The sequence below is a fragment of the Phyllobates terribilis genome, unplaced genomic scaffold (assembly GCF_046119375.1).
Source record: "Phyllobates terribilis strain yellow unplaced genomic scaffold, ASM4611937v1 Scaffold_540__1_contigs__length_1147954, whole genome shotgun sequence".
Classification (NCBI taxonomy): domain Eukaryota; kingdom Metazoa; phylum Chordata; class Amphibia; order Anura; family Dendrobatidae; genus Phyllobates; species Phyllobates terribilis.
Window position 1 is genome coordinate 319,647 of NW_027363300.1, and position 21,094 is coordinate 340,740.

General features: G+C 45.1%; 16 non-coding genes across 16 annotated transcripts; all 16 read left to right on the forward strand.

Annotated features, from left to right (window-relative positions):
- Positions 1–358: 358 nt before the first annotated feature.
- LOC141232643 (U2 spliceosomal RNA) lies at positions 359–549 on the forward strand. Its single transcript, XR_012298827.1, has one exon. It is a non-coding gene; the product is annotated as a U2 spliceosomal RNA (small nuclear RNA).
- Positions 550–1,664: 1,115 nt separating this feature from the next.
- Positions 1,665–1,855, forward strand: LOC141232644 (U2 spliceosomal RNA). Its single transcript, XR_012298828.1, has one exon. It is a non-coding gene; the product is annotated as a U2 spliceosomal RNA (small nuclear RNA).
- A 1,115-nt stretch (positions 1,856–2,970) lies between these two features.
- LOC141232645 (U2 spliceosomal RNA) lies at positions 2,971–3,161 on the forward strand. The gene has a single exon (XR_012298829.1). It is a non-coding gene; the product is annotated as a U2 spliceosomal RNA (small nuclear RNA).
- Positions 3,162–4,276: 1,115 nt separating this feature from the next.
- Positions 4,277–4,467, forward strand: LOC141233067 (U2 spliceosomal RNA). Its single transcript, XR_012299232.1, has one exon. It is a non-coding gene; the product is annotated as a U2 spliceosomal RNA (small nuclear RNA).
- A 1,115-nt stretch (positions 4,468–5,582) lies between these two features.
- LOC141232646 (U2 spliceosomal RNA) lies at positions 5,583–5,773 on the forward strand. The gene has a single exon (XR_012298830.1). It is a non-coding gene; the product is annotated as a U2 spliceosomal RNA (small nuclear RNA).
- A 1,115-nt stretch (positions 5,774–6,888) lies between these two features.
- Positions 6,889–7,079, forward strand: LOC141232647 (U2 spliceosomal RNA). The gene has a single exon (XR_012298831.1). It is a non-coding gene; the product is annotated as a U2 spliceosomal RNA (small nuclear RNA).
- A 1,115-nt stretch (positions 7,080–8,194) lies between these two features.
- Positions 8,195–8,385, forward strand: LOC141232649 (U2 spliceosomal RNA). Its single transcript, XR_012298833.1, has one exon. It is a non-coding gene; the product is annotated as a U2 spliceosomal RNA (small nuclear RNA).
- Positions 8,386–9,500: 1,115 nt separating this feature from the next.
- Positions 9,501–9,691, forward strand: LOC141232650 (U2 spliceosomal RNA). Its single transcript, XR_012298834.1, has one exon. It is a non-coding gene; the product is annotated as a U2 spliceosomal RNA (small nuclear RNA).
- A 1,115-nt stretch (positions 9,692–10,806) lies between these two features.
- Positions 10,807–10,997, forward strand: LOC141232651 (U2 spliceosomal RNA). The gene has a single exon (XR_012298835.1). It is a non-coding gene; the product is annotated as a U2 spliceosomal RNA (small nuclear RNA).
- A 1,115-nt stretch (positions 10,998–12,112) lies between these two features.
- Positions 12,113–12,303, forward strand: LOC141232652 (U2 spliceosomal RNA). The gene has a single exon (XR_012298836.1). It is a non-coding gene; the product is annotated as a U2 spliceosomal RNA (small nuclear RNA).
- A 1,115-nt stretch (positions 12,304–13,418) lies between these two features.
- LOC141232653 (U2 spliceosomal RNA) lies at positions 13,419–13,609 on the forward strand. Its single transcript, XR_012298837.1, has one exon. It is a non-coding gene; the product is annotated as a U2 spliceosomal RNA (small nuclear RNA).
- Positions 13,610–14,724: 1,115 nt separating this feature from the next.
- Positions 14,725–14,915, forward strand: LOC141232654 (U2 spliceosomal RNA). Its single transcript, XR_012298838.1, has one exon. It is a non-coding gene; the product is annotated as a U2 spliceosomal RNA (small nuclear RNA).
- A 1,115-nt stretch (positions 14,916–16,030) lies between these two features.
- Positions 16,031–16,221, forward strand: LOC141232655 (U2 spliceosomal RNA). The gene has a single exon (XR_012298839.1). It is a non-coding gene; the product is annotated as a U2 spliceosomal RNA (small nuclear RNA).
- A 1,115-nt stretch (positions 16,222–17,336) lies between these two features.
- Positions 17,337–17,527, forward strand: LOC141232656 (U2 spliceosomal RNA). Its single transcript, XR_012298840.1, has one exon. It is a non-coding gene; the product is annotated as a U2 spliceosomal RNA (small nuclear RNA).
- Positions 17,528–18,642: 1,115 nt separating this feature from the next.
- Positions 18,643–18,833, forward strand: LOC141232657 (U2 spliceosomal RNA). The gene has a single exon (XR_012298841.1). It is a non-coding gene; the product is annotated as a U2 spliceosomal RNA (small nuclear RNA).
- A 1,115-nt stretch (positions 18,834–19,948) lies between these two features.
- On the forward strand, positions 19,949–20,139 carry LOC141232658 (U2 spliceosomal RNA). Its single transcript, XR_012298842.1, has one exon. It is a non-coding gene; the product is annotated as a U2 spliceosomal RNA (small nuclear RNA).
- Positions 20,140–21,094: the final 955 nt, after the last annotated feature.

Here is a 21,094-nt window from a genome sequence, read left to right on the forward strand (position 1 = left end):
TCTGCTGCTGGACAGCCAGCAGCAGCAGCAGCAGGAGAGGTATGTAATCAGGAGCCCTCCTGCTAAGGGTAGACAGCTGCTCGTTCCACCCCACCCCCCTCCTTAATTGGTTCTCCTCCCTTCCAACGGTGTTGAGGCGGGTGGGAACAGCAGGGGGTGAAGGTGCTGTGTTTAAAGAGGTGGAGTTATGCAGATCTAAAACGCGTGGATTGCAGCAGCAGCAAGCCGAAAAGTGCAGGCATGTAAGGGATCTAGAGGTTGACAACATGTCTTCTTAACGGGAGTCCAGGAGCTCATCTCCACAAATGGACTTTTCAGGATCCTTGGGTGGCTCCGTAGTTTGAAACCAATTCTGGTTATCGCTTCTCGGCCTTTTGGCTAAGATCAAGTGTAGTATCTGTTCTTATCAGTTTAATATCTGATACGTCCCCTATCTGGGGACCATATATTAAATGGATTTTTAGAACAGGGAGATGGAAAAAGAGCTTGCTCTGTCCACTCCACGCATTGACCTGGTATTGCAGTATCTCCAGGACCGGTGCACCCCTTCTTTAATGCAGTTTCTAAAATCAGAAAGAATTGAATTCAATGTTTTTTGTTCATTTTGCTTGTTTGTCGGATTTGGGGATGGACTCTTTGGCTTTGCATTTCTTCTCCTCATTGGATTTTTCATGTTCAAAGTTGCAGAAGCCAGATTACAAGCTCATTTTGGTTCAACTTCAGCAACTGTGCATTGCATTGCCATGTAATGTGATGCAATGCTATCTTTCTAGCTCTCCCTTTTTACTTCCTTTTGGATAAACAGACATATTAGGCAAGCATTTTGGAGCTTTCACCTAAATAACTACAGGTGGTGAGATAAGCTGCACAATATAATTGACCTTTCAGTATATTGTTGCATACACACCATCTATTTAGCAAATGCCCTTGTTATCAACAGCAGCCTTTTAAACTCACCTGAGCTAACAGGTATATGCGCTGGTTACTCTGCTGCGCTTAAAATTTCTTTTTTGGTTTGCTACAATGCCTTTTCTGAAACGTTGTCTCCTTCTGCTGGAACACTGACTTCTTTCATTTAATGCCTGCAGACTATAAAAGAGAACCCAACCCAAAAAGTTTGGTTGATTAGTCTGTGGCATTCTGTTAAACTGTTGCTTATGGCGGTCTCTGTGAGCTTCTCAGCGACATTCAGCCAGCCAGGTATCCTGCCTGCAGTAGATGGAATGTGGCAATGGAACGCTGGCTGCGCGTGTCATAATAGGCTCTGAGCCTTTATATACCTGTGCACAGCAGCAGCCACCTTCAGTCTGCTGCTGGACAGCCAGCAGCAGCAGCAGCAGGAGAGGTATGTAATCAGGAGCCCTCCTGCTAAGGGTAGACAGCTGCTCGTTCCACCCCACCCCCCGCCTTAATTGGTTCTCCTCCCTTCCAACGGTGTTGAGGCGGGTGGGAACAGCAGGGGGTGAAGGTGCTGTGTTTAAAGAGGTGGAGTTATGCAGATCTAAAACGCGTGGATTGCAGCAGCAGCAAGCCGAAAAGTGCAGGCATGTAAGGGATCTAGAGGTTGACAACATGTCTTCTTAACGGGAGTCCAGGAGCTCATCTCCACAAATGGACTTTTCAGGATCCTTGGGTGGCTCCGTAGTTTGAAACCAATTCTGGTAATCGCTTCTCGGCCTTTTGGCTAAGATCAAGTGTAGTATCTGTTCTTATCAGTTTAATATCTGATACGTCCCCTATCTGGGGACCATATATTAAATGGATTTTTAGAACAGGGAGATGGAAAAAGAGCTTGCTCTGTCCACTCCACGCATTGACCTGGTATTGCAGTATCTCCAGGACCGGTGCACCCCTTCTTTAATGCAGTTTCTAAAATCAGAAAGAATTGAATTCAATGTTTTTTGTTCATTTTGCTTGTTTGTCGGATTTGGGGATGGACTCTTTGGCTTTGCTTTTCTTCTCCTCATTGGATTTTTCATGTTCAAAGTTGCAGAAGCCAGATTACAAGCTCATTTTGGTTCAACTTCAGCAACTGTGCATTGCATTGCCATGTAATGTGATGCAATGCTATCTTTCTAGCTCTCCCTTTTTACTTCCTTTTGGATAAACAGACATATTAGGCAAGCATTTTGGAGCTTTCACCTAAATAACTACAGGTGGTGAGATAAGCTGCACAATATAATTGACCTTTCAGTATATTGTTGCACACACACCATCTATTTAGCAAATGCCCTTGTTATCAACAGCAGCCTTTTAAACTCACCTGAGCTAACAGGTATGTGCGCTGGTTACTCTGCTGCGCTTAAAATTTCTTTTTTGGTTTGCTACAATGCCTTTTCTGAAACGTTGTCTCCTTCTGCTGGAACACTGACTTCTTTCATTTAATGCCTGCAGACTATAAAAGAGAACCCAACCCAAAAAGTTTGGTTGATTAGTCTGTGGCATTCTGTTAAACTGTTGCTTATGGCGGTCTCTGTGAGCTTCTCAGCGACATTCAGCCAGCCAGGTATCCTGCCTGCAGTAGATGGAATGTGGCAATGGAACGCTGGCTGCGCGTGTCATAATAGGCTCTGAGCCTTTATATACCTGTGCACAGCAGCAGCCACCTTCAGTCTGCTGCTGGACAGCCAGCAGCAGCAGCAGCAGGAGAGGTATGTAATCAGGAGCCCTCCTGCTAAGGGTAGACAGCTGCTCGTTCCACCCCACCCCCCGCCTTAATTGGTTCTCCTCCCTTCCAACGGTGTTGAGGCGGGTGGGAACAGCAGGGGGTGAAGGTGCTGTGTTTAAAGAGGTGGAGTTATGCAGATCTAAAACGCGTGGATTGCAGCAGCAGCAAGCCGAAAAGTGCAGGCATGTAAGGGATCTAGAGGTTGACAACATGTCTTCTTAACGGGAGTCCAGGAGCTCATCTCCACAAATGGACTTTTCAGGATCCTTGGGTGGCTCCGTAGTTTGAAACCAATTCTGGTTATCGCTTCTCGGCCTTTTGGCTAAGATCAAGTGTAGTATCTGTTCTTATCAGTTTAATATCTGATACGTCCCCTATCTGGGGACCATATATTAAATGGATTTTTAGAACAGGGAGATGGAAAAAGAGCTTGCTCTGTCCACTCCACGCATTGACCTGGTATTGCAGTATCTCCAGGACCGGTGCACCCCTTCTTTAATGCAGTTTCTAAAATCAGAAAGAATTGAATTCAATGTTTTTTGTTCATTTTGCTTGTTTGTCGGATTTGGGGATGGACTCTTTGGCTTTGCTTTTCTTCTCCTCATTGGATTTTTCATGTTCAAAGTTGCAGAAGCCAGATTACAAGCTCATTTTGGTTCAACTTCAGCAACTGTGCATTGCATTGCCATGTAATGTGATGCAATGCTATCTTTCTAGCTCTCCCTTTTTACTTCCTTTTGGATAAACAGACATATTAGGCAAGCATTTTGGAGCTTTCACCTAAATAACTACAGGTGGTGAGATAAGCTGCACAATATAATTGACCTTTCAGTATATTGTTGCACACACACCATCTATTTAGCAAATGCCCTTGTTATCAACAGCAGCCTTTTAAACTCACCTGAGCTAACAGGTATGTGCGCTGGTTACTCTGCTGCGCTTAAAATTTCTTTTTTGGTTTGCTACAATGCCTTTTCTGAAACGTTGTCTCCTTCTGCTGGAACACTGACTTCTTTCATTTAATGCCTGCAGACTATAAAAGAGAACCCAACCCAAAAAGTTTGGTTGATTAGTCTGTGGCATTCTGTTAAACTGTTGCTTATGGCGGTCTCTGTGAGCTTCTCAGCGACATTCAGCCAGCCAGGTATCCTGCCTGCAGTAGATGGAATGTGGCAATGGAACGCTGGCTGCGCGTGTCATAATAGGCTCTGAGCCTTTATATACCTGTGCACAGCAGCAGCCACCTTCAGTCTGCTGCTGGACAGCCAGCAGCAGCAGCAGCAGGAGAGGTATGTAATCAGGAGCCCTCCTGCTAAGGGTAGACAGCTGCTCGTTCCACCCCACCCCCCGCCTTAATTGGTTCTCCTCCCTTCCAACGGTGTTGAGGCGGGTGGGAACAGCAGGGGGTGAAGGTGCTGTGTTTAAAGAGGTGGAGTTATGCAGATCTAAAACGCGTGGATTGCAGCAGCAGCAAGCCGAAAAGTGCAGGCATGTAAGGGATCTAGAGGTTGACAACATGTCTTCTTAACGGGAGTCCAGGAGCTCATCTCCACAAATGGACTTTTCAGGATCCTTGGGTGGCTCCGTAGTTTGAAACCAATTCTGGTTATCGCTTCTCGGCCTTTTGGCTAAGATCAAGTGTAGTATCTGTTCTTATCAGTTTAATATCTGATACGTCCCCTATATGGGGACCATATATTAAATGGATTTTTAGAACAGGGAGATGGAAAAAGAGCTTGCTCTGTCCACTCCACGCATTGACCTGGTATTGCAGTATCTCCAGGACCGGTGCACCCCTTCTTTAATGCAGTTTCTAAAATCAGAAAGAATTGAATTCAATGTTTTTTGTTCATTTTGCTTGTTTGTCGGATTTGGGGATGGACTCTTTGGCTTTGCTTTTCTTCTCCTCATTGGATTTTTCATGTTCAAAGTTGCAGAAGCCAGATTACAAGCTCATTTTGGTTCAACTTCAGCAACTGTGCATTGCATTGCCATGTAATGTGATGCAATGCTATCTTTCTAGCTCTCCCTTTTTACTTCCTTTTGGATAAACAGACATATTAGGCAAGCATTTTGGAGCTTTCACCTAAATAACTACAGGTGGTGAGATAAGCTGCACAATATAATTGACCTTTCAGTATATTGTTGCACACACACCATCTATTTAGCAAATGCCCTTGTTATCAACAGCAGCCTTTTAAACTCACCTGAGCTAACAGGTATGTGCGCTGGTTACTCTGCTGCGCTTAAAATTTCTTTTTTGGTTTGCTACAATGCCTTTTCTGAAACGTTGTCTCCTTCTGCTGGAACACTGACTTCTTTCATTTAATGCCTGCAGACTATAAAAGAGAACCCAACCCAAAAAGTTTGGTTGATTAGTCTGTGGCATTCTGTTAAACTGTTGCTTATGGCGGTCTCTGTGAGCTTCTCAGCGACATTCAGCCAGCCAGGTATCCTGCCTGCAGTAGATGGAATGTGGCAATGGAACGCTGGCTGCGCGTGTCATAATAGGCTCTGAGCCTTTATATACCTGTGCACAGCAGCAGCCACCTTCAGTCTGCTGCTGGACAGCCAGCAGCAGCAGCAGCAGGAGAGGTATGTAATCAGGAGCCCTCCTGCTAAGGGTAGACAGCTGCTCGTTCCACCCCACCCCCCGCCTTAATTGGTTCTCCTCCCTTCCAACGGTGTTGAGGCGGGTGGGAACAGCAGGGGGTGAAGGTGCTGTGTTTAAAGAGGTGGAGTTATGCAGATCTAAAACGCGTGGATTGCAGCAGCAGCAAGCCGAAAAGTGCAGGCATGTAAGGGATCTAGAGGTTGACAACATGTCTTCTTAACGGGAGTCCAGGAGCTCATCTCCACAAATGGACTTTTCAGGATCCTTGGGTGGCTCCGTAGTTTGAAACCAATTCTGGTTATCGCTTCTCGGCCTTTTGGCTAAGATCAAGTGTAGTATCTGTTCTTATCAGTTTAATATCTGATACGTCCCCTATCTGGGGACCATATATTAAATGGATTTTTAGAACAGGGAGATGGAAAAAGAGCTTGCTCTGTCCACTCCACGCATTGACCTGGTATTGCAGTATCTCCAGGACCGGTGCACCCCTTCTTTAATGCAGTTTCTAAAATCAGAAAGAATTGAATTCAATGTTTTTTGTTCATTTTGCTTGTTTGTCGGATTTGGGGATGGACTCTTTGGCTTTGCTTTTCTTCTCCTCATTGGATTTTTCATGTTCAAAGTTGCAGAAGCCAGATTACAAGCTCATTTTGGTTCAACTTCAGCAACTGTGCATTGCATTGCCATGTAATGTGATGCAATGCTATCTTTCTAGCTCTCCCTTTTTACTTCCTTTTGGATAAACAGACATATTAGGCAAGCATTTTAGAGCTTTCACCTAAATAACTACAGGTGGTGAGATAAGCTGCACAATATAATTGACCTTTCAGTATATTGTTGCACACACACCATCTATTTAGCAAATGCCCTTGTTATCAACAGCAGCCTTTTAAACTCACCTGAGCTAACAGGTATGTGCGCTGGTTACTCTGCTGCGCTTAAAATTTCTTTTTTGGTTTGCTACAATGCCTTTTCTGAAACGTTGTCTCCTTCTGCTGGAACACTGACTTCTTTCATTTAATGCCTGCAGACTATAAAAGAGAACCCAACCCAAAAAGTTTGGTTGATTAGTCTGTGGCATTCTGTTAAACTGTTGCTTATGGCGGTCTCTGTGAGCTTCTCAGCGACATTCAGCCAGCCAGGTATCCTGCCTGCAGTAGATGGAATGTGGCAATGGAACGCTGGCTGCGCGTGTCATAATAGGCTCTGAGCCTTTATATACCTGTGCACAGCAGCAGCCACCTTCAGTCTGCTGCTGGACAGCCAGCAGCAGCAGCAGCAGGAGAGGTATGTAATCAGGAGCCCTCCTGCTAAGGGTAGACAGCTGCTCGTTCCACCCCACCCCCCGCCTTAATTGGTTCTCCTCCCTTCCAACGGTGTTGAGGCGGGTGGGAACAGCAGGGGGTGAAGGTGCTGTGTTTAAAGAGGTGGAGTTATGCAGATCTAAAACGCGTGGATTGCAGCAGCAGCAAGCCGAAAAGTGCAGGCATGTAAGGGATCTAGAGGTTGACAACATGTCTTCTTAACGGGAGTCCAGGAGCTCATCTCCACAAATGGACTTTTCAGGATCCTTGGGTGGCTCCGTAGTTTGAAACCAATTCTGGTTATCGCTTCTCGGCCTTTTGGCTAAGATCAAGTGTAGTATCTGTTCTTATCAGTTTAATATCTGATACGTCCCCTATCTGGGGACCATATATTAAATGGATTTTTAGAACAGGGAGATGGAAAAAGAGCTTGCTCTGTCCACTCCACGCATTGACCTGGTATTGCAGTATCTCCAGGACCGGTGCACCCCTTCTTTAATGCAGTTTCTAAAATCAGAAAGAATTGAATTCAATGTTTTTTGTTCATTTTGCTTGTTTGTCGGATTTGGGGATGGACTCTTTGGCTTTGCTTTTCTTCTCCTCATTGGATTTTTCATGTTCAAAGTTGCAGAAGCCAGATTACAAGCTCATTTTGGTTCAACTTCAGCAACTGTGCATTGCATTGCCATGTAATGTGATGCAATGCTATCTTTCTAGCTCTCCCTTTTTACTTCCTTTTGGATAAACAGACATATTATTCAAGCATTTTGGAGCTTTCACCTAAATAACTACAGGTGGTGAGATAAGCTGCACAATATAATTGACCTTTCAGTATATTGTTGCACACACACCATCTATTTAGCAAATGCCCTTGTTATCAACAGCAGCCTTGTAAACTCACCTGAGCTAACAGGTATGTGCGCTGGTTACTCTGCTGCGCTTAAAATTTCTTTTTTGGTTTGCTACAATGCCTTTTCTGAAACGTTGTCTCCTTCTGCTGGAACACTGACTTCTTTCATTTAATGCCTGCAGACTATAAAAGAGAACCCAACCCAAAAAGTTTGGTTGATTAGTCTGTGGCATTCTGTTAAACTGTTGCTTATGGCGGTCTCTGTGAGCTTCTCAGCGACATTCAGCCAGCCAGGTATCCTGCCTGCAGTAGATGGAATGTGGCAATGGAACGCTGGCTGCGCATGTCATAATAGGCTCTGAGCCTTTATATACCTGTGCACAGCAGCAGCCACCTTCAGTCTGCTGCTCCACAGCCAGCAGCAGCAGCAGCAGGAGAGGTATGTAATCAGGAGCCCTCCTGCTAAGGGTAGACAGCTGCTCGTTCCACCCCACCCCCCGCCTTAATTGGTTCTCCTCCCTTCCAACGGTGTTGAGGCGGGTGGGAACAGCAGGGGGTGAAGGTGCTGTGTTTAAAGAGGTGGAGTTATGCAGATCTAAAACGCGTGGATTGCAGCAGCAGCAAGCCGAAAAGTGCAGGCATGTAAGGGATCTAGAGGTTGACAACATGTCTTCTTAACGGGAGTCCAGGAGCTCATCTCCAGAAATGGACTTTTCAGGATCCTTGGGTGGCTCCGTAGTTTGAAACCAATTCTGGTTATCGCTTCTCGGCCTTTTGGCTAAGATCAAGTGTAGTATCTGTTCTTATCAGTTTAATATCTGATACGTCCCCTATCTGGGGACCATATATTAAATGGATTTTTAGAACAGGGAGATGGAAAAAGAGCTTGCTCTGTCCACTCCACGCATTGACCTGGTATTGCAGTATCTCCAGGACCGGTGCACCCCTTCTTTAATGCAGTTTCTAAAATCAGAAAGAATTGAATTCAATGTTTTTTGTTCATTTTGCTTGTTTGTCGGATTTGGGGATGGACTCTTTGGCTTTGCTTTTCTTCTCCTCATTGGATTTTTCATGTTCAAAGTTGCAGAAGCCAGATTACAAGCTCATTTTGGTTCAACTTCAGCAACTGTGCATTGCATTGCCATGTAATGTGATGCAATGCTATCTTTCTAGCTCTCCCTTTTTACTTCCTTTTGGATAAACAGACATATTAGGCAAGCATTTTGGAGCTTTCACCTAAATAACTACAGGTGGTGAGATAAGCTGCACAATATAATTGACCTTTCAGTATATTGTTGCACACACACCATCTATTTAGCAAATGCCCTTGTTATCAACAGCAGCCTTTTAAACTCACCTGAGCTAACAGGTATGTGCGCTGGTTACTCTGCTGCGCTTAAAATTTCTTTTTTGGTTTGCTACAATGCCTTTTCTGAAACGTTGTCTCCTTCTGCTGGAACACTGACTTCTTTCATTTAATGCCTGCAGACTATAAAAGAGAACCCAACCCAAAAAGTTTGGTTGATTAGTCTGTGGCATTCTGTTAAACTGTTGCTTATGGCGGTCTCTGTGAGCTTCTCAGCGACATTCAGCCAGCCAGGTATCCTGCCTGCAGTAGATGGAATGTGGCAATGGAACGCTGGCTGCGCGTGTCATAATAGGCTCTGAGCCTTTATATACCTGTGCACAGCAGCAGCCACCTTCAGTCTGCTGCTGGACAGCCAGCAGCAGCAGCAGCAGGAGAGGTATGTAATCAGGAGCCCTCCTGCTAAGGGTAGACAGCTGCTCGTTCCACCCCACCCCCCGCCTTAATTGGTTCTCCTCCCTTCCAACGGTGTTGAGGCGGGTGGGAACAGCAGGGGGTGAAGGTGCTGTGTTTAAAGAGGTGGAGTTATGCAGATCTAAAACGCGTGGATTGCAGCAGCAGCAAGCCGAAAAGTGCAGGCATGTAAGGGATCTAGAGGTTGACAACATGTCTTCTTAACGGGAGTCCAGGAGCTCATCTCCACAAATGGACTTTTCAGGATCCTTGGGTGGCTCCGTAGTTTGAAACCAATTCTGGTTATCGCTTCTCGGCCTTTTGGCTAAGATCAAGTGTAGTATCTGTTCTTATCAGTTTAATATCTGATACGTCCCCTATCTGGGGACCATATATTAAATGGATTTTTAGAACAGGGAGATGGAAAAAGAGCTTGCTCTGTCCACTCCACGCATTGACCTGGTATTGCAGTATCTCCAGGACCGGTGCACCCCTTCTTTAATGCAGTTTCTAAAATCAGAAAGAATTGAATTCAATGTTTTTTGTTCATTTTGCTTGTTTGTCGGATTTGGGGATGGACTCTTTGGCTTTGCTTTTCTTCTCCTCATTGGATTTTTCATGTTCAAAGTTGCAGAAGCCAGATTACAAGCTCATTTTGGTTCAACCTCCGCAACTGTGCATTGCATTGCCATGTAATGTGATGCAATGCTATCTTTCTAGCTCTCCCTTTTTACTTCCTTTTGGATAAACAGACATATTAGGCAAGCATTTTGGAGCTTTCACCTAAATAACTACAGGTGGTGAGATAAGCTGCACAATATAATTGACCTTTCAGTATATTGTTGCACACACACCATCTATTTAGCAAATGCCCTTGTTATCAACAGCAGCCTTTTAAACTCACCTGAGCTAACAGGTATGTGCGCTGGTTACTCTGCTGCGCTTAAAATTTCTTTTTTGGTTTGCTACAATGCCTTTTCTGAAACGTTGTCTCCTTCTGCTGGAACACTGACTTCTTTCATTTAATGCCTGCAGACTATAAAAGAGAACCCAACCCAAAAAGTTTGGTTGATTAGTCTGTGGCATTCTGTTAAACTGTTGCTTATGGCGGTCTCTGTGAGCTTCTCAGCGACATTCAGCCAGCCAGGTATCCTGCCTGCAGTAGATGGAATGTGGCAATGGAACGCTGGCTGCGCGTGTCATAATAGGCTCTGAGCCTTTATATACCTGTGCACAGCAGCAGCCACCTTCAGTCTGCTGCTGGACAGCCAGCAGCAGCAGCAGCAGGAGAGGTATGTAATCAGGAGCCCTCCTGCTAAGGGTAGACAGCTGCTCGTTCCACCCCACCCCCCGCCTTAATTGGTTCTCCTCCCTTCCAACGGTGTTGAGGCGGGTGGGAACAGCAGGGGGTGAAGGTGCTGTGTTTAAAGAGGTGGAGTTATGCAGATCTAAAACGCGTGGATTGCAGCAGCAGCAAGCCGAAAAGTGCAGGCATGTAAGGGATCTAGAGGTTGACAACATGTCTTCTTAACGGGAGTCCAGGAGCTCATCTCCACAAATGGACTTTTCAGGATCCTTGGGTGGCTCCGTAGTTTGAAACCAATTCTGGTTATCGCTTCTCGGCCTTTTGGCTAAGATCAAGTGTAGTATCTGTTCTTATCAGTTTAATATCTGATACGTCCCCTATCTGGGGACCATATATTAAATGGATTTTTAGAACAGGGAGATGGAAAAAGAGCTTGCTCTGTCCACTCCACGCATTGACCTGGTATTGCAGTATCTCCAGGACCGGTGCACCCCTTCTTTAATGCAGTTTCTAAAATCAGAAAGAATTGAATTCAATGTTTTTTGTTCATTTTGCTTGTTTGTCGGATTTGGGGATGGACTCTTTGGCTTTGCTTTTCTTCTCCTCATTGGATTTTTCATGTTCAAAGTTGCAGAAGCCAGATTACAAGCTCATTTTGGTTCAACTTCAGCAACTGTGCATTGCATTGCCATGTAATGTGATGCAATGCTATCTTTCTAGCTCTCCCTTTTTACTTCCTTTTGGATAAACAGACATATTAGGCAAGCATTTTGGAGCTTTCACCTAAATAACTACAGGTGGTGAGATAAGCTGCACAATATAATTGACCTTTCAGTATATTGTTGCACACACACCATCTATTTAGCAAATGCCCTTGTTATCAACAGCAGCCTTTTAAACTCACCTGAGCTAACAGGTATGTGCGCTGGTTACTCTGCTGCGCTTAAAATTTCTTTTTTGGTTTGCTACAATGCCTTTTCTGAAACGTTGTCTCCTTCTGCTGGAACACTGACTTCTTTCATTTAATGCCTGCAGACTATAAAAGAGAACCCAACCCAAAAAGTTTGGTTGATTAGTCTGTGGCATTCTGTTAAACTGTTGCTTATGGCGGTCTCTGTGAGCTTCTCAGCGACATTCAGCCAGCCAGGTATCCTGCCTGCAGTAGATGGAATGTGGCAATGGAACGCTGGCTGCGCGTGTCATAATAGGCTCTGAGCCTTTATATACCTGTGCACAGCAGCAGCCACCTTCAGTCTGCTGCTGGACAGCCAGCAGCAGCAGCAGCAGGAGAGGTATGTAATCAGGAGCCCTCCTGCTAAGGGTAGACAGCTGCTCGTTCCACCCCACCCCCCGCCTTAATTGGTTCTCCTCCCTTCCAACGGTGTTGAGGCGGGTGGGAACAGCAGGGGGTGAAGGTGCTGTGTTTAAAGAGGTGGAGTTATGCAGATCTAAAACGCGTGGATTGCAGCAGCAGCAAGCCGAAAAGTGCAGGCATGTAAGGGATCTAGAGGTTGACAACATGTCTTCTTAACGGGAGTCCAGGAGCTCATCTCCACAAATGGACTTTTCAGGATCCTTGGGTGGCTCCGTAGTTTGAAACCAATTCTGGTTATCGCTTCTCGGCCTTTTGGCTAAGATCAAGTGTAGTATCTGTTCTTATCAGTTTAATATCTGATACGTCCCCTATCTGGGGACCATATATTAAATGGATTTTTAGAACAGGGAGATGGAAAAAGAGCTTGCTCTGTCCACTCCACGCATTGACCTGGTATTGCAGTATCTCCAGGACCGGTGCACCCCTTCTTTAATGCAGTTTCTAAAATCAGAAAGAATTGAATTCAATGTTTTTTGTTCATTTTGCTTGTTTGTCGGATTTGGGGATGGACTCTTTGGCTTTGCTTTTCTTCTCCTCATTGGATTTTTCATGTTCAAAGTTGCAGAAGCCAGATTACAAGCTCATTTTGGTTCAACTTCAGCAACTGTGCATTGCATTGCCATGTAATGTGATGCAATGCTATCTTTCTAGCTCTCCCTTTTTACTTCCTTTTGGATAAACAGACATATTAGGCAAGCATTTTGGAGCTTTCACCTAAATAACTACAGGTGGTGAGATAAGCTGCACAATATAATTGACCTTTCAGTATATTGTTGCACACACACCATCTATTTAGCAAATGCCCTTGTTATCAACAGCAGCCTTTTAAACTCACCTGAGCTAACAGGTATGTGCGCTGGTTACTCTGCTGCGCTTAAAATTTCTTTTTTGGTTTGCTACAATGCCTTTTCTGAAACGTTGTCTCCTTCTGCTGGAACACTGACTTCTTTCATTTAATGCCTGCAGACTATAAAAGAGAACCCAACCCAAAAAGTTTGGTTGATTAGTCTGTGGCATTCTGTTAAACTGTTGCTTATGGCGGTCTCTGTGAGCTTCTCAGCGACATTCAGCCAGCCAGGTATCCTGCCTGCAGTAGATGGAATGTGGCAATGGAACGCTGGCTGCGCATGTCATAATAGGCTCTGAGCCTTTATATACCTGTGCACAGCAGCAGCCACCTTCAGTCTGCTGCTGGACAGCCAGCAGCAGCAGCAGCAGGAGAGGTATGTAATCAGGAGCCCTCCTGCTAAGGGTAGACAGCTGCTCGTTCCACCCCACCCCCCGCCTTAATTGGTTCTCCTCCCTTCCAACGGTGTTGAGGCGGGTGGGAACAGCAGGGGGTGAAGGTGCTGTGTTTAAAGAGGTGGAGTTATGCAGATCTAAAACGCGTGGATTGCAGCAGCAGCAAGCCGAAAAGTGCAGGCATGTAAGGGATCTAGAGGTTGACAACATGTCTTCTTAACGGGAGTCCAGGAGCTCATCTCCACAAATGGACTTTTCAGGATCCTTGGGTGGCTCCGTAGTTTGAAACCAATTCTGGTTATCGCTTCTCGGCCTTTTGGCTAAGATCAAGTGTAGTATCTGTTCTTATCAGTTTAATATCTGATACGTCCCCTATCTGGGGACCATATATTAAATGGATTTTTAGAACAGGGAGATGGAAAAAGAGCTTGCTCTGTCCACTCCACGCATTGACCTGGTATTGCAGTATCTCCAGGACCGGTGCACCCCTTCTTTAATGCAGTTTCTAAAATCAGAAAGAATTGAATTCAATGTTTTTTGTTCATTTTGCTTGTTTGTCGGATTTGGGGATGGACTCTTTGGCTTTGCTTTTCTTCTCCTCATTGGACTTTTCATGTTCAAAGTTGCAGAAGCCAGATTACAAGCTCATTTTGGTTCAACCTCCGCAACTGTGCATTGCATTGCCATGTAATGTGATGCAATGCTATCTTTCTAGCTCTCCCTTTTTACTTCCTTTTGGATAAACAGACATATTAGGCAAGCATTTTGGAGCTTTCACCTAAATAACTACAGGTGGTGAGATAAGCTGCACAATATAATTGACCTTTCAGTATATTGTTGCACACACACCATCTATTTAGCAAATGCCCTTGTTATCAACAGCAGCCTTTTAAACTCACCTGAGCTAACAGGTATGTGCGCTGGTTACTCTGCTGCGCTTAAAATTTCTTTTTTGGTTTGCTACAATGCCTTTTCTGAAACGTTGTCTCCTTCTGCTGGAACACTGACTTCTTTCATTTAATGCCTGCAGACTATAAAAGAGAACCCAACCCAAAAAGTTTGGTTGATTAGTCTGTGGCATTCTGTTAAACTGTTGCTTATGGCGGTCTCTGTGAGCTTCTCAGCGACATTCAGCCAGCCAGGTATCCTGCCTGCAGTAGATGGAATGTGGCAATGGAACGCTGGCTGCGCGTGTCATAATAGGCTCTGAGCCTTTATATACCTGTGCACAGCAGCAGCCACCTTCAGTCTGCTGCTGGACAGCCAGCAGCAGCAGCAGCAGGAGAGGTATGTAATCAGGAGCCCTCCTGCTAAGGGTAGACAGCTGCTCGTTCCACCCCACCCCCCGCCTTAATTGGTTCTCCTCCCTTCCAACGGTGTTGAGGCGGGTGGGAACAGCAGGGGGTGAAGGTGCTGTGTTTAAAGAGGTGGAGTTATGCAGATCTAAAACGCGTGGATTGCAGCAGCAGCAAGCCGAAAAGTGCAGGCATGTAAGGGATCTAGAGGTTGACAACATGTCTTCTTAACGGGAGTCCAGGAGCTCATCTCCACAAATGGACTTTTCAGGATCCTTGGGTGGCTCCGTAGTTTGAAACCAATTCTGGTTATCGCTTCTCGGCCTTTTGGCTAAGATCAAGTGTAGTATCTGTTCTTATCAGTTTAATATCTGATACGTCCCCTATCTGGGGACCATATATTAAATGGATTTTTAGAACAGGGAGATGGAAAAAGAGCTTGCTCTGTCCACTCCACGCATTGACCTGGTATTGCAGTATCTCCAGGACCGGTGCACCCCTTCTTTAATGCAGTTTCTAAAATCAGAAAGAATTGAATTCAATGTTTTTTGTTCATTTTGCTTGTTTGTCGGATTTGGGGATGGACTCTTTGGCTTTGCTTTTCTTCTCCTCATTGGATTTTTCATGTTCAAAGTTGCAGAAGCCAGATTACAAGCTCATTTTGGTTCAACTTCAGCAACTGTGCATTGCATTGCCATGTAATGTGATGCAATGCTATCTTTCTAGCTCTCCCTTTTTACTTCCTTTTGGATAAACAGACATATTAGGCAAGCATTTTGGAGCTTTCACCTAAATAACTACAGGTGGTGAGATAAGCTGCACAATATAATTGACCTTTCAGTATATTGTTGCACACACACCATCTATTTAGCAAATGCCCTTGTTATCAACAGCAGCCTTTTAAACTCACCTGAGCTAACAGGTATGTGCGCTGGTTACTCTGCTGCGCTTAAAATTTCTTTTTTGGTTTGCTACAATGCCTTTTCTGAAACGTTGTCTCCTTCTGCTGGAACACTGACTTCTTTCATTTAATGCCTGCAGACTATAAAAGAGAACCCAACCCAAAAAGTTTGGTTGATTAGTCTGTGGCATTCTGTTAAACTGTTGCTTATGGCGGTCTCTGTGAGCTTCTCAGCGACATTCAGCCAGCCAGGTATCCTGCCTGCAGTAGATGGAATGTGGCAATGGAACGCTGGCTGCGCGTGTCATAATAGGCTCTGAGCCTTTATATACCTGTGCACAGCAGCAGCCACCTTCAGTCTGCTGCTGGACAGCCAGCAGCAGCAGCAGCAGGAGAGGTATGTAATCAGGAGCCCTCCTGCTAAGGGTAGACAGCTGCTCGTTCCACCCCACCCCCCGCCTTAATTGGTTCTCCTCCCTTCCAACGGTGTTGAGGCGGGTGGGAACAGCAGGGGGTGAAGGTGCTGTGTTTAAAGAGGTGGAGTTATGCAGATCTAAAACGCGTGGATTGCAGCAGCAGCAAGCCGAAAAGTGCAGGCATGTAAGGGATCTAGAGGTTGACAACATGTCTTCTTAACGGGAGTCCAGGAGCTCATCTCCACAAATGTACTTTTCAGGATCCTTGGGTGGCTCCGTAGTTTGAAACCAATTCTGGTTATCGCTTCTCGGCCTTTTGGCTAAGATCAAGTGTAGTATCTGTTCTTATCAGTTTAATATCTGATACGTCCCCTATCTGGGGACCATATATTAAATGGATTTTTAGAACAGGGAGATGGAAAAAGAGCTTGCTCTGTCCACTCCACGCATTGACCTGGTATTGCAGTATCTCCAGGACCGGTGCACCCCTTCTTTAATGCAGTTTCTAAAATCAGAAAGAATTGAATTCAATGTTTTTTGTTCATTTTGCTTGTTTGTCGGATTTGGGGATGGACTCTTTGGCTTTGCTTTTCTTCTCCTCATTGGATTTTTCATGTTCAAAGTTGCAGAAGCCAGATTACAAGCTCATTTTGGTTCAACCTCCGCAACTGTGCATTGCATTGCCATGTAATGTGATGCAATGCTATCTTTCTAGCTCTCCCTTTTTACTTCCTTTTGGATAAACAGACATATTAGGCAAGCATTTTGGAGCTTTCACCTAAATAACTACAGGTGGTGAGATAAGCTGCACAATATAATTGACCTTTCAGTATATTGTTGCACACACACCATCTATTTAGCAAATGCCCTTGTTATCAACAGCAGCCTTTTAAACTCACCTGAGCTAACAGGTATGTGCGCTGGTTACTCTGCTGCGCTTAAAATTTCTTTTTTGGTTTGCTACAATGCCTTTTCTGAAACGTTGTCTCCTTCTGCTGGAACACTGACTTCTTTCATTTAATGCCTGCAGACTATAAAAGAGAACCCAACCCAAAAAGTTTGGTTGATTAGTCTGTGGCATTCTGTTAAACTGTTGCTTATGGCGGTCTCTGTGAGCTTCTCAGCGACATTCAGCCAGCCAGGTATCCTGCCTGCAGTAGATGGAATGTGGCAATGGAACGCTGGCTGCGCGTGTCATAATAGGCTCTGAGCCTTTATATACCTGTGCACAGCAGCAGCCACCTTCAGTCTGCTGCTGGACAGCCAGCAGCAGCAGCAGCAGGAGAGGTATGTAATCAGGAGCCCTCCTGCTAAGGGTAGACAGCTGCTCGTTCCACCCCACCCCCCGCCTTAATTGGTTCTCCTCCCTTCCAACGGTGTTGAGGCGGGTGGGAACAGCAGGGGGTGAAGGTGCTGTGTTTAAAGAGGTGGAGTTATGCAGATCTAAAACGCGTGGATTGCAGCAGCAGCAAGCCGAAAAGTGCAGGCATGTAAGGGATCTAGAGGTTGACAACATGTCTTCTTAACGGGAGTCCAGGAGCTCATCTCCACAAATGGACTTTTCAGGATCCTTGGGTGGCTCCGTAGTTTGAAACCAATTCTGGTTATCGCTTCTCGGCCTTTTGGCTAAGATCAAGTGTAGTATCTGTTCTTATCAGTTTAATATCTGATACGTCCCCTATCTGGGGACCATATATTAAATGGATTTTTAGAACAGGGAGATGGAAAAAGAGCTTGCTCTGTCCACTCCACGCATTGACCTGGTATTGCAGTATCTCCAGGACCGGTGCACCCCTTCTTTAATGCAGTTTCTAAAATCAGAAAGAATTGAATTCAATGTTTTTTGTTCATTTTGCTTGTTTGTCGGATTTGGGGATGGACTCTTTGGCTTTGCTTTTCTTCTCCTCATTGGATTTTTCATGTTCAAAGTTGCAGAAGCCAGATTACAAGCTCATTTTGGTTCAACTTCAGCAACTGTGCATTGCATTGCCATGTAATGTGATGCAATGCTATCTTTCTAGCTCTCCCTTTTTACTTCCTTTTGGATAAACAGACATATTAGGCAAGCATTTTGGAGCTTTCACCTAAATAACTACAGGTGGTGAGATAAGCTGCACAATATAATTGACCTTTCAGTATATTGTTGCACACACACCATCTATTTAGCAAATGCCCTTGTTATCAACAGCAGCCTTTTAAACTCACCTGAGCTAACAGGTATGTGCGCTGGTTACTCTGCTGCGCTTAAAATTTCTTTTTTGGTTTGCTACAATGCCTTTTCTGAAACGTTGTCTCCTTCTGCTGGAACACTGACTTCTTTCATTTAATGCCTGCAGACTATAAAAGAGAACCCAACCCAAAAAGTTTGGTTGATTAGTCTGTGGCATTCTGTTAAACTGTTGCTTATGGCGGTCTCTGTGAGCTTCTCAGCGACATTCAGCCAGCCAGGTATCCTGCCTGCAGTAGATGGAATGTGGCAATGGAACGCTGGCTGCGCGTGTCATAATAGGCTCTGAGCCTTTATATACCTGTGCACAGCAGCAGCCACCTTCAGTCTGCTGCTGGACAGCCAGCAGCAGCAGCAGCAGGAGAGGTATGTAATCAGGAGCCCTCCTGCTAAGGGTAGACAGCTGCTCGTTCCACCCCACCCCCCGCCTTAATTGGTTCTCCTCCCTTCCAACGGTGTTGAGGCGGGTGGGAACAGCAGGGGGTGAAGGTGCTGTGTTTAAAGAGGTGGAGTTATGCAGATCTAAAACGCGTGGATTGCAGCAGCAGCAAGCCGAAAAGTGCAGGCATGTAAGGGATCTAGAGGTTGACAACATGTCTTCTTAACGGGAGTCCAGGAGCTCATCTCCACAAATGGACTTTTCAGGATCCTTGGGTGGCTCCGTAGTTTGAAACCAATTCTGGTTATCGCTTCTCGGCCTTTTGGCTAAGATCAAGTGTAGTATCTGTTCTTATCAGTTTAATATCTGATACGTCCCCTATCTGGGGACCATATATTAAATGGATTTTTAGAACAGGGAGATGGAAAAAGAGCTTGCTCTGTCCACTCCACGCATTGACCTGGTATTGCAGTATCTCCAGGACCGGTGCACCCCTTCTTTAATGCAGTTTCTAAAATCAGAAAGAATTGAATTCAATGTTTTTTGTTCATTTTGCTTGTTTGTCGGATTTGGGGATGGACTCTTTGGCTTTGCTTTTCTTCTCCTCATTGGATTTTTCATGTTCAAAGTTGCAGAAGCCAGATTACAAGCTCATTTTGGTTCAACTTCAGCAACTGTGCATTGCATTGCCATGTAATGTGATGCAATGCTATCTTTCTAGCTCTCCCTTTTTACTTCCTTTTGGATAAACAGACATATTAGGCAAGCATTTTGGAGCTTTCACCTAAATAACTACAGGTGGTGAGATAAGCTGCACAATATAATTGACCTTTCAGTATATTGTTGCACACACACCATCTATTTAGCAAATGCCCTTGTTATCAACAGCAGCCTTTTAAACTCACCTGAGCTAACAGGTATGTGCGCTGGTTACTCTGCTGCGCTTAAAATTTCTTTTTTGGTTTGCTACAATGCCTTTTCTGAAACGTTGTCTCCTTCTGCTGGAACACTGACTTCTTTCATTTAATGCCTGCAGACTATAAAAGAGAACCCAACCCAAAAAGTTTGGTTGATTAGTCTGTGGCATTCTGTTAAACTGTTGCTTATGGCGGTCTCTGTGAGCTTCTCAGCGACATTCAGCCAGCCAGGTATCCTGCCTGCAGTAGATGGAATGTGGCAATGGAACGCTGGCTGCGCATGTCATAATAGGCTCTGAGCCTTTATATACCTGTGCACAGCAGCAGCCACCTTCAGTCTGCTGCTGGACAGCCAGCAGCAGCAGCAGCAGGAGAGGTATGTAATCAGGAGCCCTCCTGCTAAGGGTAGACAGCTGCTCGTTCCACCCCACCCCCCGCCTTAATTGGTTCTCCTCCCTTCCAACGGTGTTGAGGCGGGTGGGAACAGCAGGGGGTGAAGGTGCTGTGTTTAAAGAGGTGGAGTTATGCAGATCTAAAACGCGTGGATTGCAGCAGCAGCAAGCCGAAAAGTGCAGGCATGTAAGGGATCTAGAGGTTGACAACATGTCTTCTTAACGGGAGTCCAGGAGCTCATCTCCACAAATGGACTTTTCAGGATCCTTGGGTGGCTCCGTAGTTTGAAACCAATTCTGGTTATCGCTTCTCGGCCTTTTGGCTAAGATCAAGTGTAGTATCTGTTCTTATCAGTTTAATATCTGATACGTCCCCTATCTGGGGACCATATATTAAATGGATTTTTAGAACAGGGAGATGGAAAAAGAGCTTGCTCTGTCCACTCCACGCATTGACCTGGTATTGCAGTATCTCCAGGACCGGTGCACCCCTTCTTTAATGCAGTTTCTAAAATCAGAAAGAATTGAATTCAATGTTTTTTGTTCATTTTGCTTGTTTGTCGGATTTGGGGATGGACTCTTTGGCTTTGCTTTTCTTCTCCTCATTGGACTTTTCATGTTCAAAGTTGCAGAAGCCAGATTACAAGCTCATTTTGGTTCAACCTCCGCAACTGTGCATTGCATTGCCATGTAATGTGATGCAATGCTATCTTTCTAGCTCTCCCTTTTTACTTCCTTTTGGATAAACAGACATATTAGGCAAGCATTTTGGAGCTTTCACCTAAATAACTACAGGTGGTGAGATAAGCTGCACAATATAATTGACCTTTCAGTATATTGTTGCACACACACCATCTATTTAGCAAATGCCCTTGTTATCAACAGCAGCCTTTTAAACTCACCTGAGCTAACAGGTATGTGCGCTGGTTACTCTGCTGCGCTTAAAATTTCTTTTTTGGTTTGCTACAATGCCTTTTCTGAAACGTTGTCTCCTTCTGCTGGAACACTGACTTCTTTCATTTAATGCCTGCAGACTATAAAAGAGAACCCAACCCAAAAAGTTTGGTTGATTAGTCTGTGGCATTCTGTTAAACTGTTGCTTATGGCGGTCTCTGTGAGCTTCTCAGCGACATTCAGCCAGCCAGGTATCCTGCCTGCAGTAGATGGAATGTGGCAATGGAACGCTGGCTGCGCGTGTCATAATAGGCTCTGAGCCTTTATATACCTGTGCACAGCAGCAGCCACCTTCAGTCTGCTGCTGGACAGCCAGCAGCAGCAGCAGCAGGAGAGGTATGTAATCAGGAGCCCTCCTGCTAAGGGTAGACAGCTGCTCGTTCCACCCCACCCCCCGCCTTAATTGGTTCTCCTCCCTTCCAACGGTGTTGAGGCGGGTGGGAACAGCAGGGGGTGAAGGTGCTGTGTTTAAAGAGGTGGAGTTATGCAGATCTA